Source organism: Ictidomys tridecemlineatus, chromosome 4 (assembly GCF_052094955.1).
Source record: "Ictidomys tridecemlineatus isolate mIctTri1 chromosome 4, mIctTri1.hap1, whole genome shotgun sequence".
NCBI lineage: Eukaryota > Metazoa > Chordata > Mammalia > Rodentia > Sciuridae > Ictidomys > Ictidomys tridecemlineatus.
Window position 1 is genome coordinate 208,363,590 of NC_135480.1, and position 10,422 is coordinate 208,374,011.

General features: G+C 59.0%; 2 long non-coding RNA genes across 4 annotated transcripts in view; both read left to right on the forward strand.

The window, feature by feature from the left end:
• LOC144377415 (uncharacterized) overlaps positions 1-10,065 on the forward strand; it is a 51,064-nt gene extending 40,999 nt beyond the window's left edge. Inside the window, exons 2-4 of one of the 3 annotated variants that reach the window (XR_013438399.1) lie at positions 4,350-4,880; positions 5,243-6,582; positions 7,442-10,065. This is a non-coding gene — a long non-coding RNA (uncharacterized LOC144377415). The remainder of the gene's footprint in view (positions 1-4,349; positions 4,881-5,242; positions 6,583-7,441) is intronic. The other 2 variants (XR_013438400.1, XR_013438401.1) reach the window with 2 other exon arrangements.
• On the forward strand, positions 7-4,341 carry LOC144377418 (uncharacterized). The gene is made up of 3 exons (XR_013438407.1): positions 7-508; positions 2,468-3,589; positions 3,682-4,341. It is a non-coding gene; the product is annotated as an uncharacterized LOC144377418 (long non-coding RNA).
• Positions 10,066-10,422: the final 357 nt, after the last annotated feature.

Here is a 10,422-nt window from a genome sequence, read left to right on the forward strand (position 1 = left end):
AGGAGTAACCAGGTTTCCGTTTCTGATACTTTGTACCAGTCTAGACTGGGTCTGATCTTGACCATGTCTCCAAGACTGCCAGAGTGGCTTCCTGTCCCAGGGAGCTGGTTTGCAGTTTCCAGTCCTCTCTGGCCTATGTTTCTCTTTCTTATTTATTATTTGATTTCTGCTACTTTCTTTGTTTTATCCTGTTGTTCTCTTGCATATTTTTAGATGGATGCTTAGCTCACACATTTTCAGCTTTTCTAAAATAATTGTTCGGCACTATAAATTTCCTTGTACATATTGTTTTAGCTGCATTTCTCAAGTTTTGACATATAATGTTTTATTACCTGCCACCGCAAATATGTTCTAATTTCTGTTTTGATGTCTTCTTGAACATGAATTATTTAGCAGGGCCCGCCTGGCTTCCAGCTCGGAGCTTTCTGGTTCCCCAGTAGCGCATCGCCACCCCGATTACTTTGTGCTCAAGAGTGTCTACGTGTTGACAGGCTCCCCACGTCCTGAGGTTTGTTTCAGCCGCCTGTCACCCACTTTTGAGACCTCTCCTTCTGTGCTGGGGAAGGGCATGTCCCTGAAGTCTGGGTGCTCCTTCCACTCCCTGTCTCCCAGGCTGTGCGGGGGCTTTAACTTGACGGAGCCCCGTGAGGGTTTCTGCTCATGCCTCCTGTGCTCTGGGCCTTATTAGAAGAGCTGCCCGGACCGACATCCTAAAGCATTCCCCCATTCCCCCTCTCCAGCTCTTCTCCTCTTCCTGTCTTTCCTCAATATACACTTGTCCCCTCAATTAGCCTCAAAGTCCATGGTCTGTATCTCCCTTCTTCTGGTGATTGGTTGATAGGATTGTCAACATGCCCAGCTCCGCGGGGCGGAGGGCCATGGATTGTTCTCTCCTGCAGAGCAGCTCTGGGGCTGTAGGACATCTGTTCTCGGCCCAGATGCTCTTGTCTGGCTTCTTGGTCCTTGCTTTGGTGGTGAGTGGCAGCCCAGAGGACAGGGTTGCAGTGGACTTGTTTCTCGGGATTCACTTGGATCCGCCCAGTGCCCCCCACTGAGCTCCTCCCTCTGGGTGAGGTTCCCTGTGAGACCACTTTCCTTGTGTTCAACTCCCTTTGAGAGGGTGCAGTGGAGGGGAGTCGGGATGGGAGCCGAGGTCTGCAGGAGACCAACAGCCCAGGCAAAAGTCTCCTGAGCATCTCTGGAATCCAAGACTCTCATGAGGTCACGGATGAGGAAAGCCCTTTTCCTCCACTCCCACAGTTCTGGAAGCTTCTATGAGAGGGAATTTCCTTAGCATCCAGGCTTCCCCACAATCTTAAGGGGCCAAACCAATACCTCTGCGATTGATCCAGACCCAAATAATCCCCAGAAAGAGTCAGTTCCAGGAGGTGCCCTCCAGCCCGCCTGAGTGCCCTTCTGCAGGTCCCCCACCTGGCCGAGGGCTCTCGCCCCTGCTTGCTGGCAGCTGGGCAGAGCTGGGCTCCACCCCGCGCTGCACCCGCTTCCTGGCCTCACTGGATCCTCCCTCCTTAGGGCTGGAGCACCTGCTGCTTTCCCAACTTGGGGACCAGGCTGGGGACCGCAGAGCCTGGCTCCCACAGGTCGACCCCGAGCAACCCCTGCACTGACCAAGCCCAGCAAGGCCTCCGGGCCAGCCCCCGGGTGCCTGCAGGAGAGCTCCTGCTGCTGGGACCACTTGCTGCTTGTTGTGGCGCCCTGGCCCGCGGTCCCACTCCCTCCTGTCCTCCTTCCCTCCTTCTTCTTTCTTTCTTTTCTTTATTTTTCCTCCCTCCCTCCCTCCCTCCCTCTTTCTCCCCGGCCTGCATTTCGTACACATGTTAAAGGGCTGGCCCCTGTGAATCTCTACTCCTAAGCTCAGGGGAGTCCCTCTCAAGAACTGGAGAGAGTCACTGTCCTGAAGGGTGCCCATCTGAAAGGACCGGCCTCCGTTGCCCGTGGTCAGAGAGGACAGGCCTGACTTGGGTAACTGCCAGCAGCCAGGCTCCTGGGGAACCCTCAGTGAGCAGCGTCCCGCCTCCCCTGAACCCCACTCCCCTGCTCTCCCTTTAAAACACCCGTCGCCTGTGCTGAATCTAGAAGGGCGCAGTTCCTTGCTGTGCTCTAGCGGTTGACTGAAATCTCTTTCCCCTGCTTTAACTAACGTCCACCTGTGTCCATCTGGGACAGACGGAGGCTCAGAGAGGTGGAGACACGGTGCAGGTGTCCCTGGCTGTTCTCTCTGACAAAGGAGGGCTGGAGGCCCCCCATCCCCTCAGTTCCTCCTGAGTGTCCTCCCAGCCTGAGCCCCGGGTGCTGGGCCACCGTGAACCCTCTGTCTCCCTGTATCTTCTTGCATCTGGGGACAGGCAGTCGGTGCGGGAGCAGCAAGCAGCTTCCTTGTATGGGGTAGACACAGGCTGTTGGGCCCCTCTTCAAGGTGGCCCTCCTGTCATACTGTGCCCTTCAGGCTGCCCACAGCACAGCCAGCTGCCCTCCGTCACCCAACTAGACTGTGCTTCCTGCTGGGACGAGGGCTAGTCCACACACACCAGGAGATGCTGAGGAGAGGGAGCCACGTGATCCAAAAAGGCCTGCACAGGTGGTCAGACCTGCACAGATGGCTGGCCCTGCCTGCACGTGCAAGTGTGGATCAAAGCAGCCACCTGGCTGCAGGTCTGCTGTCACCAGCCCCTGAGGAGGACGTGGAGCCGTGGTGGGCGCCTCCCACTGCAGCAGCAGAACCAGTGCAGCTGAAGGAGCATCTGCCCCTGGACGGGCCTGTGTGCTGCTGGACAAAGAAGCAGGGCAGTTCCTACAGTGGAAACAAGGCAGAAGTGGGAATGAGGGACTAGATCTGCAGCCATCCACAGGGATGTGTGTTCCCATTGGACCAAGGGGTGGCCATAGGTGCTGTTTGTGGCCATAGGTGCAGTGAAGACTTGAAGTGTACGTGGGAACATCAATGCCACCCTCAGGAGGGCCAGCGGGAGGGAGGAGGGCGGCTGCCCAGGGACAGTCCCCGGCTTCTCCTTCTTAATTCCTTCCAAGGGAGCAGGTTCTGGGTAGAGGACTGTTGGCATCCGTTGGGTCTGGGTGGTGCTCATTCCCGGGTGCCCCAGTGGCTCCTAGCCACGGTGTGGTGGGGGCTCTGCAGGGGGAGAGGGTGGACCACTGCCAAGGCTGCTGTTCCAGTATCCTTAACCAGGGCATGGGCCCTGGGGTCAGGCACCGCCAGGGCGGGTCGCCAGCCCTCCAGCAGGGAGCCTCCCAGCCCCGGCAGGCATTGGGAGAGTGTCAGCTCAGAGGTGGACACTCCTGGGTTTCCCAGGCCTCGGTGTCCCCACCTATGAAACGGGGAAGAGCAAACGAGTTCACGTGGGCACAGTGCTGCGCGCTCAGTGAATGTGTCCTGCTTCACCAAAGAGGTGGGAAATCCCTGTCTATCAGGGGCTCCGGGCAAGGCCAGAACCCAGCGAGGAAGGACACAGTGAAAATGAAGGGCTGTCCACAAGAGTGACATGAAACGTCAAGTAAGCCTCGGGAGATCCCATTCGCACCATCCAGCAGCCAGTCCTTCCGGTGGATGGAGGTGGGTGGTGGGAGTGAGAATTGGCCCTGTCCTTGTGGAGGGGCCTGTGCGACGGCTATCGCAAGACTGTTACATGGCCCTGTCTCATGCAGGGCATGGCTGCCCCGCCCAGCAGCCCGAGGCCGCCCTCCAAGACACCGGAGCTCTTACCCCAAGGCCATCCAGCAGCACCTGGGTCTGTAGTGTGGACGCAGAGGAACCGCGGCAGAAGCCCCACGAGTCACACTGTGCCCCACGCAGCTTGAAAAAGCAGGAGGACGGCTGTGTCCCTGGGGAGTGAGCTGCCCACCGGGCTGTGCTGTGTGTGCTGCTGCGGTGGGGGTGGCAGGGAGGGGAAGTCTTCCTGTAAGGAAGAAAGGGCTGAGAAAGAGGAAGAGGAGGGGGAGGGAGGGAAAGAGAATACCAGGACGACCAGCCAGAACCTGGGCGGCCGGGTCCCTGCACAGAGGGCAGCGGGGACCACACGGTGGGTAGGAAGGGGCGGGGACCTCCTCGACTTCACCACACTGTGTCCACACACGTAGGAAGGAGGGTCCCTTGGAATGGGGAAGAGCAGAACAAAGGCGTCGAGCTGATTTCAGGTGAAGAGCGTCGCGGCGCCGAGGGGATGAAGAGCGCGCGCACAAGTCACTCAGACACAATATTTTGACCAAATACCCTTGGTTTAAAAGCAGAAGACGCCTTGTCGAGCTCTAGTTAGGGCGTCTGTTTTCCCAGCAGCGTGGGTTGGAATTTAAAGCTGCTTTCTGTGTCTTCCAAGACAGAGCCAAGGAGCAAGTGCGTGGAGCCACGCGGCGGAAGGGTCACGCCCCGTCAAGGACTGGCCTCCCGTGGGCTCTGAGGCACCTCCTGCACATGCAGCTCGCCCTGGTCCTGTCCTGAGAGACACGCTGGCCGGGGCTGAGATGCACAGGACCTGCTGTCCAGTGGCTGGCTACGGAACCCAGAGGTGATTCTGTGGCAGAAAGCAAAGCCATGCTGCAGCCTGACAAGGGTGTGCCATGTCCCTGGGAGGCATGTTCCTGGGAGGCATGTCCCTGGGAGGCATGTCCCTGGGAGGCATGTTCCTGGGAGTCTCGTCCCATGCCTGTGGCCGAGCTGGCAAAGCTGTCAGCATGAACTTGAGTACCAGCGGTGCCGAGAGGTGCACTCGGGCACCTGAGGACAAGCAGGAGCTCATGTGAGCAAATGGACATTGTGAACCAGGCGGCTCTGGACGGAGAGTGGCCTGGCCTCCAGGGATGGGACCCAGGGCGCAGCTTCTGCAGTTTGGTGGAGCAAGGCAGGCGAGGTGCGCCCGTCGGCTGGGGGGATGGTCCTGGTTGGAAGCAGCAGGCAGGGCTCAGAGGGGTTGAGCTTGGCCCTCATTCACGGTGCAGCTGGGCTGGCCTCCCAAGGCCCCATCGAATGACCTCCTGATGGGTGTTTCCCATCAGAGGCAGCATGGCTTGTCCACTGACCAGATGAGCCCAAGTGCACCAAATGGAGGGACAGATGTGCTGTGGGCTGACGTGTCCACAGATCCGTGTGATCCCTCACCGGGACCTCAGGGTGTGGCATTATTGGAAACAGGGTCTTGGCAGAGGTAATTAGTTAGGATGAGGTCGTCGGGTGGGCCTGGTGCCGGTATAAAAAGAGGAAATTTGGATGCAGAGACGCACAGCGCGAGGTGAAGGTGGACACCTGAAGCCCCAGAGAGGCCTGCGACCTCCGCTCCCCGGCATTCAGAAGGGGCCGCCCTGCCCGTGCCTGGTGTTCAGATGCGTCCTTCCTGCTGTGAGACGGCCCCTGCTCTGTGGCCCTTTGTCAGTGCCGCCCCAGAACTCACCCGGGGGAGAGGGGAAGTCCTAAGCGAGGCAGAACGATGGAGGTGGGAACCCTGTCGCCCTTCCTGGTGGCCCCTGCCCTGACCGACCCCCAGTAGAAAGCAGACTTTCCTCCGTCACTGTCCTCCCTCTGCCCTTGCTTGTGCCTGTGTTAGCCAGCTTTCTGCCACCGTGACAAAGTGCCTGAGAAAACCAACCTAAAAGGAAGGAAGGCTGATTTGGGGCCATGGTTTCCGAGATCTGAGTCCAGTGTCGCTGGAACCTGTGGGGAGGCAGTGCATCATGACAGGGAACAGGTGACAGGGCAAGGCTGTCACCTCATGGCAGCCAGGAAGCAAAGAAAGTGGGAGGGGTGGGGTCACAGCATCCCCTGCAAGGCCCGCCCCCCATGACCCAACTTCCTTCTACCAGGCCCTGCTCCTAGAGGCTCCCCCACCTCCCAGCAGCACCGCTTGGGCCTCTGGGTGACATGTGGGAACCCACCGTGGCACCCCCTGCCCAAGCCACCTTCCTGCCTCGGATCAGCCTCTCCTGCTTGCCCTGGCCCAGCTACTGGGGTCTGAGCTGGGTGCGTTGGGTCTCAGGCTGTGGCCCCAGGGCCTCCTTTTCCCTGGACAGTCCCTGCAGGTAAAGGGAGCTGAGCCGTCAGGCTGCCCAGGGGCAGGAAGGGCCTGAAGGACTCTGGGAAGGGAGGTTTGCCATCCTCGGCCAGAGGCCAGAGGCCGAGTCGTTCAGCAGATCCCAGGCCGCGGAGACTTTCTCCTGCAGTGCCTGGAGTGAGGCTAGGAGGAGGCAGGGATTAACGGGCAGTGGGGACAGTGCTCCCCCAGCTGCTCCAGAGAAGAGGCAGCTGCGCTCTGGAGGGGCTCCGGGAGCAGGATCGAGGAGCACCTCGCGTGGAGCCTTGGGTCTCCCTGTCCAGCCCTCCTAGCAGAGACCAGCTCCGGGGGAAACAGTCCCAAGATATGACGAGGCCCACAGGTAAAGAAGGAGACGCTACTTCATCGCCAGGCCGAGGACCTAAGGTGCCTGTGGCTCCCTCACAGCCCACCTCTGAGTGGTCCCACCCCTTCCACCAAGGAGCAGCTGGACCGGGGAGAAGCTGGTGGCTCAGGGGTCTGCAGGCCCATCTCCAGGTGGCTCCCCTGGAGCAGATCTTGGTCCCCTGTAAGATGTAGGGTGGCACTTGAGACCTTACTAGCAGGTGTCAGAGCGCAGATGTGAGCCTCACAGGCCCCCCCCCCCCACTGGCCTCCATGGACCATCTGTTCTGAAGGTTACAAAGATCCAGGGGCCTTCTGTAGCTCCCTGGGGCCTCTCTGACTCAAAGGGAGATAACAGATGTTGAGGGAGACACCTATTGCTGCTGCCACGGGTAAAGGCAAAACCAGAGTGCACCCAAGGACTCCATGCACTGGAGGTGCAGAGCACCCCCACCGTGGCCACTATTGTTACAGGGAATCTTGAAATCTTTCCACCATGTAGACAAATTGCTTTTTGAGAAGGTCTAAGACAAACTGATCAGCACATGCAATCCACTAACCTTCACCCATCCATTCATCTACAACCTGTCCTCCCATCCATCCACCATCCATCCCTCCATCCATCCATCCTCCACCAACTCTTCATCCATTCTTTCTTCCACTCATTATCCATCCATCCATCATCCATCCACCATTCATCACTATCCCATCTATTCTTTCTTCCTTCCATCCATCCATCCAGCCAGCCTTATCCATCTATCCGTCTACCCATCCTTTCTTCCATTCGTTTATCCACCGTCCATCCACCCATTCATTCTCCTTCCACCAATCATCCATCCATCCACCTATCCACCCATCACAAGGAGGTAGAGGAGACAACCTACTGTCTCTGGGGTTGGAGGGTGTTTGTGTATGTGTGTGCATGCCTGGGAGGTGACATGCGTGGGGGACCCATCCCCACAAAGGTTAGGAAGGAGCTGGGTTTAGGTAAAGGAGGGGCCCAAGCACTGGGACTGAGTTCCTTTTCACTTTGCGTCCTGTAGGACAGAGATAATAACCACGCTCGTCCACGTGGTGATTGGCGACCATGAGGCCTTCCTCGGCTTGCTTCCTCAGATCCAGACAACCTTGGAGAGGACAGCGTCGCCAGCTCGCCTCCGAGAGGGGAACGGGAGTGGAACTTCTTCAGATGAGGGGCTCCTGCTGCGAGGGCCACAGCTGGCGGGATCCAGGCCCACCTGCTGCTCCCAGGGTCCCCGAGCCACAGGGATAAGGGAGGTTCGAGCCTGGCTGCCTCCTGGGGATGGAAAGGCCACCCAGGATTCCAGCCAGGGGCACCCTGGGACCAGGCTCTGCAGCCACACCTGAGGGTGCTCTGGGCACATCGCCCTTTGGGGGAGGGTGAACTTCCTGCGAGTTGTGCTTTCTGCCAGGAGGACTTCCTGGGCCTCGTGTGAGCGAGAGCAGTTGTGTGTCTAGGAGTTCCAGTGCTTTCCCGCAAGTCACATCACCTGCTCGCGGGACACTTAGGGAGTGAAGTCTGACCTAAAAGGCCACTCTCCATCCTTGACGTTCCAGGACACCTTCCGCCTTCTGAGGATGCCTGAGGGCTCCGAGGCTGAGCCTCCTTCCCTGGCCCCGGCCTCCCCTGGTCCAGGCTGGAGGCGGGAAGCACCCCTGGGGAGGGAGCCTCCTCTGGCAATGCCCTGCTCCTCCCGCTCCAGGGCGAGGAAGTCCTCATCACTGTGGCTGGGAGCAGAGGCAGAAGTGAGTCTGCACAGGAAGCCAGATAGCTCTGATCCCGCCCTGGTGTCCCGGCCCTCTCCGAGTCACTGCCCGGTGGCTGCAGCCCCGGCCCACACCCCCACGTCTTGCCTCTTCTCCACGAGCTTATCATTTGTTAAAAAGTACACGCGCCGGGCCGCTGCCCCCTTGGGTCCTTTCTCCTTCAACCCCTGTGTGTGTGTGACCTGTCCAGCCCCAGCCCCACGCTCACGCTCACCTGTCCCTGCTGGTTTACATCTCAGGGCCAAGGGCCAGAGGGAAGCCCCCACACCCACACATCCAGGGTCTCTGGGTGTCTGCCCCATGCAGGACCAGGGCCAGGTGCAGGGGTGGGTGGGAGGGGGAAGGCCACCTGGCCCCGTCTGAGGCCACCTCCAGGGACAGGGGGCACGGGCCTTTCACCCCCCTGTGCTCTGCAGCCTGCTGCTTCATCCTAGAGCTTGTGGGAACCTCACGCTCCCACCCACCATGAATCCAAGGCCTCCTGGTCACTTTGGGGAGCCCTGGGGAGGCCAGGAGGGCAGAGGAGCTGTGCTGGCTGTGGGCTGCTGCTGACTCCCAGTGGCCTAGGCCTCTTCATCTGTGGGACCAACAGCCTCGGTGGCCTTGGATATTCAAAGTCAGGAACGGCCAGCAGGCACGGACACCACACACTGGAGGAAAGTCCAGGGTGGCTCTGGGATGGATACTGAGGCTGTGGTCCTGCCCGCTCTCCACAGTGAGGGGCAGTGTGCCCCACAGGGCAGGCCCATTTCCTGAAGGCTGTGCGTGCTCTGCAGGAGGCCAGGCCATGCTCAGGGATGAGGGAGAAGCAGAGACACTTGCAGATTCAGCACCAGGTTGTGGCCCCCCCTGAGAGAGGGGACAGCATGACCTGGGGCCTTCCTCTGTGTGGCATCTGCTCTCACAGCCTGAGGGTGTCCTGCACTGCACGGGTGGACGGGTGGACGGGGGCTGTCTCCACGTTGCATTTCCAGTCACTGAGTTTGAGGCGGGAGGTTGGACCTTGGGATGGGCCTGAGCCAGAGGCACCAGCTGCCCCGTCACATCCTGGGGCCTGGTCGTTCTCTGAGTCGCAGCTCAGAGAGAGGTCAGCAAGTTGCTGCTGAGGCAGGTGCTCAGACACAGTGAGAAGGCGGCCCAGCCCCCACGTCCCAGCCCCTCTGGGGTACCTGTCCGCCCAGTCTGTCCTGCCATCCGTCCCCAGCAGGGCCCTGGCTCGGGCTGCCACTGCACCTCCCCTCTCACCACAGTGTGGCTGCCCCGTGTGCGGGCGGCAGCGGGCGTCATCGCATGCATGCAGCCGGTTTGCTGTCGGATCCTGTGGCTCGACCTTTAGCTTGTCCCATTTTTCTGCTGTTACAGCCAAACTCCGCCAGGGACACATGTGGAGCTCAAATCTGGCCACATTCAGCTTAGAAGTCTGATGAGGCCCCCACGCTGCACAGTCTGCTCTGATTCAGGTTCAGGGTGAACTCCCCCTCTGGACCCTGAAGGGCACCAGGATGGGCCACCTAACCCATGCCACCTTGGCAGGAGAGTTACTTTAAGAAGAAAGCAATTGAGAATCAGACCAGAATGGGTTCTCCTCCCTCCTCTTCCTACCTAAAAGCAAGACATAAACCTCACTGTGCCTGGAGCTGCAGAGGTGGCACCCAGAGGAGCCTGAGAGCAGGCCCATAACAGCTCTCCCCTTCCACCAGGCTCGCTCCCCGTGCCTCTGCGCCTTTCCACTGTTCGCCATCCGTCAAGCCCAAGTCTCCTCTTCTTTGTTAAGATTGAATCTAAACCCTGGGGTCTGTGTCTTTGAGTTTTACTTATTGCCTTTGAACTTCTTTCTGTGCGTGTAAATATTAATAAAATCTGTACCCCTCTTCTCTCACCAGTCCGTCTTTTGTCAGTTAATCTGCATGCCTCCAGAGGCCGGACCTAAGAGAGCAAGACTTTCCTCCTCAAAAACCCTCGTGAACTTTGATGGTGTCCACGCCCTGTGCGTGCTTAGTTTTCTACTCTGATGTACTACAAGCAGAGTCAAGGCCCCGGGGATGCTCGTGGAGAAACGTTTTATAGTCGAGTCGATTTGGGCAGCTCTGAAGAAGACCAGGATGGGCAGTTGGTCCTTCAAGGTTTGTAGAATGGTAATGGGGTTCTGTTTATCAGCCTTTCTGGCCTAGGGCTCAGGCTGGAGCCTGTGACACAGGACATGTCCATCTGGAGGCAGGGTTCTGAGGAGTGCCTC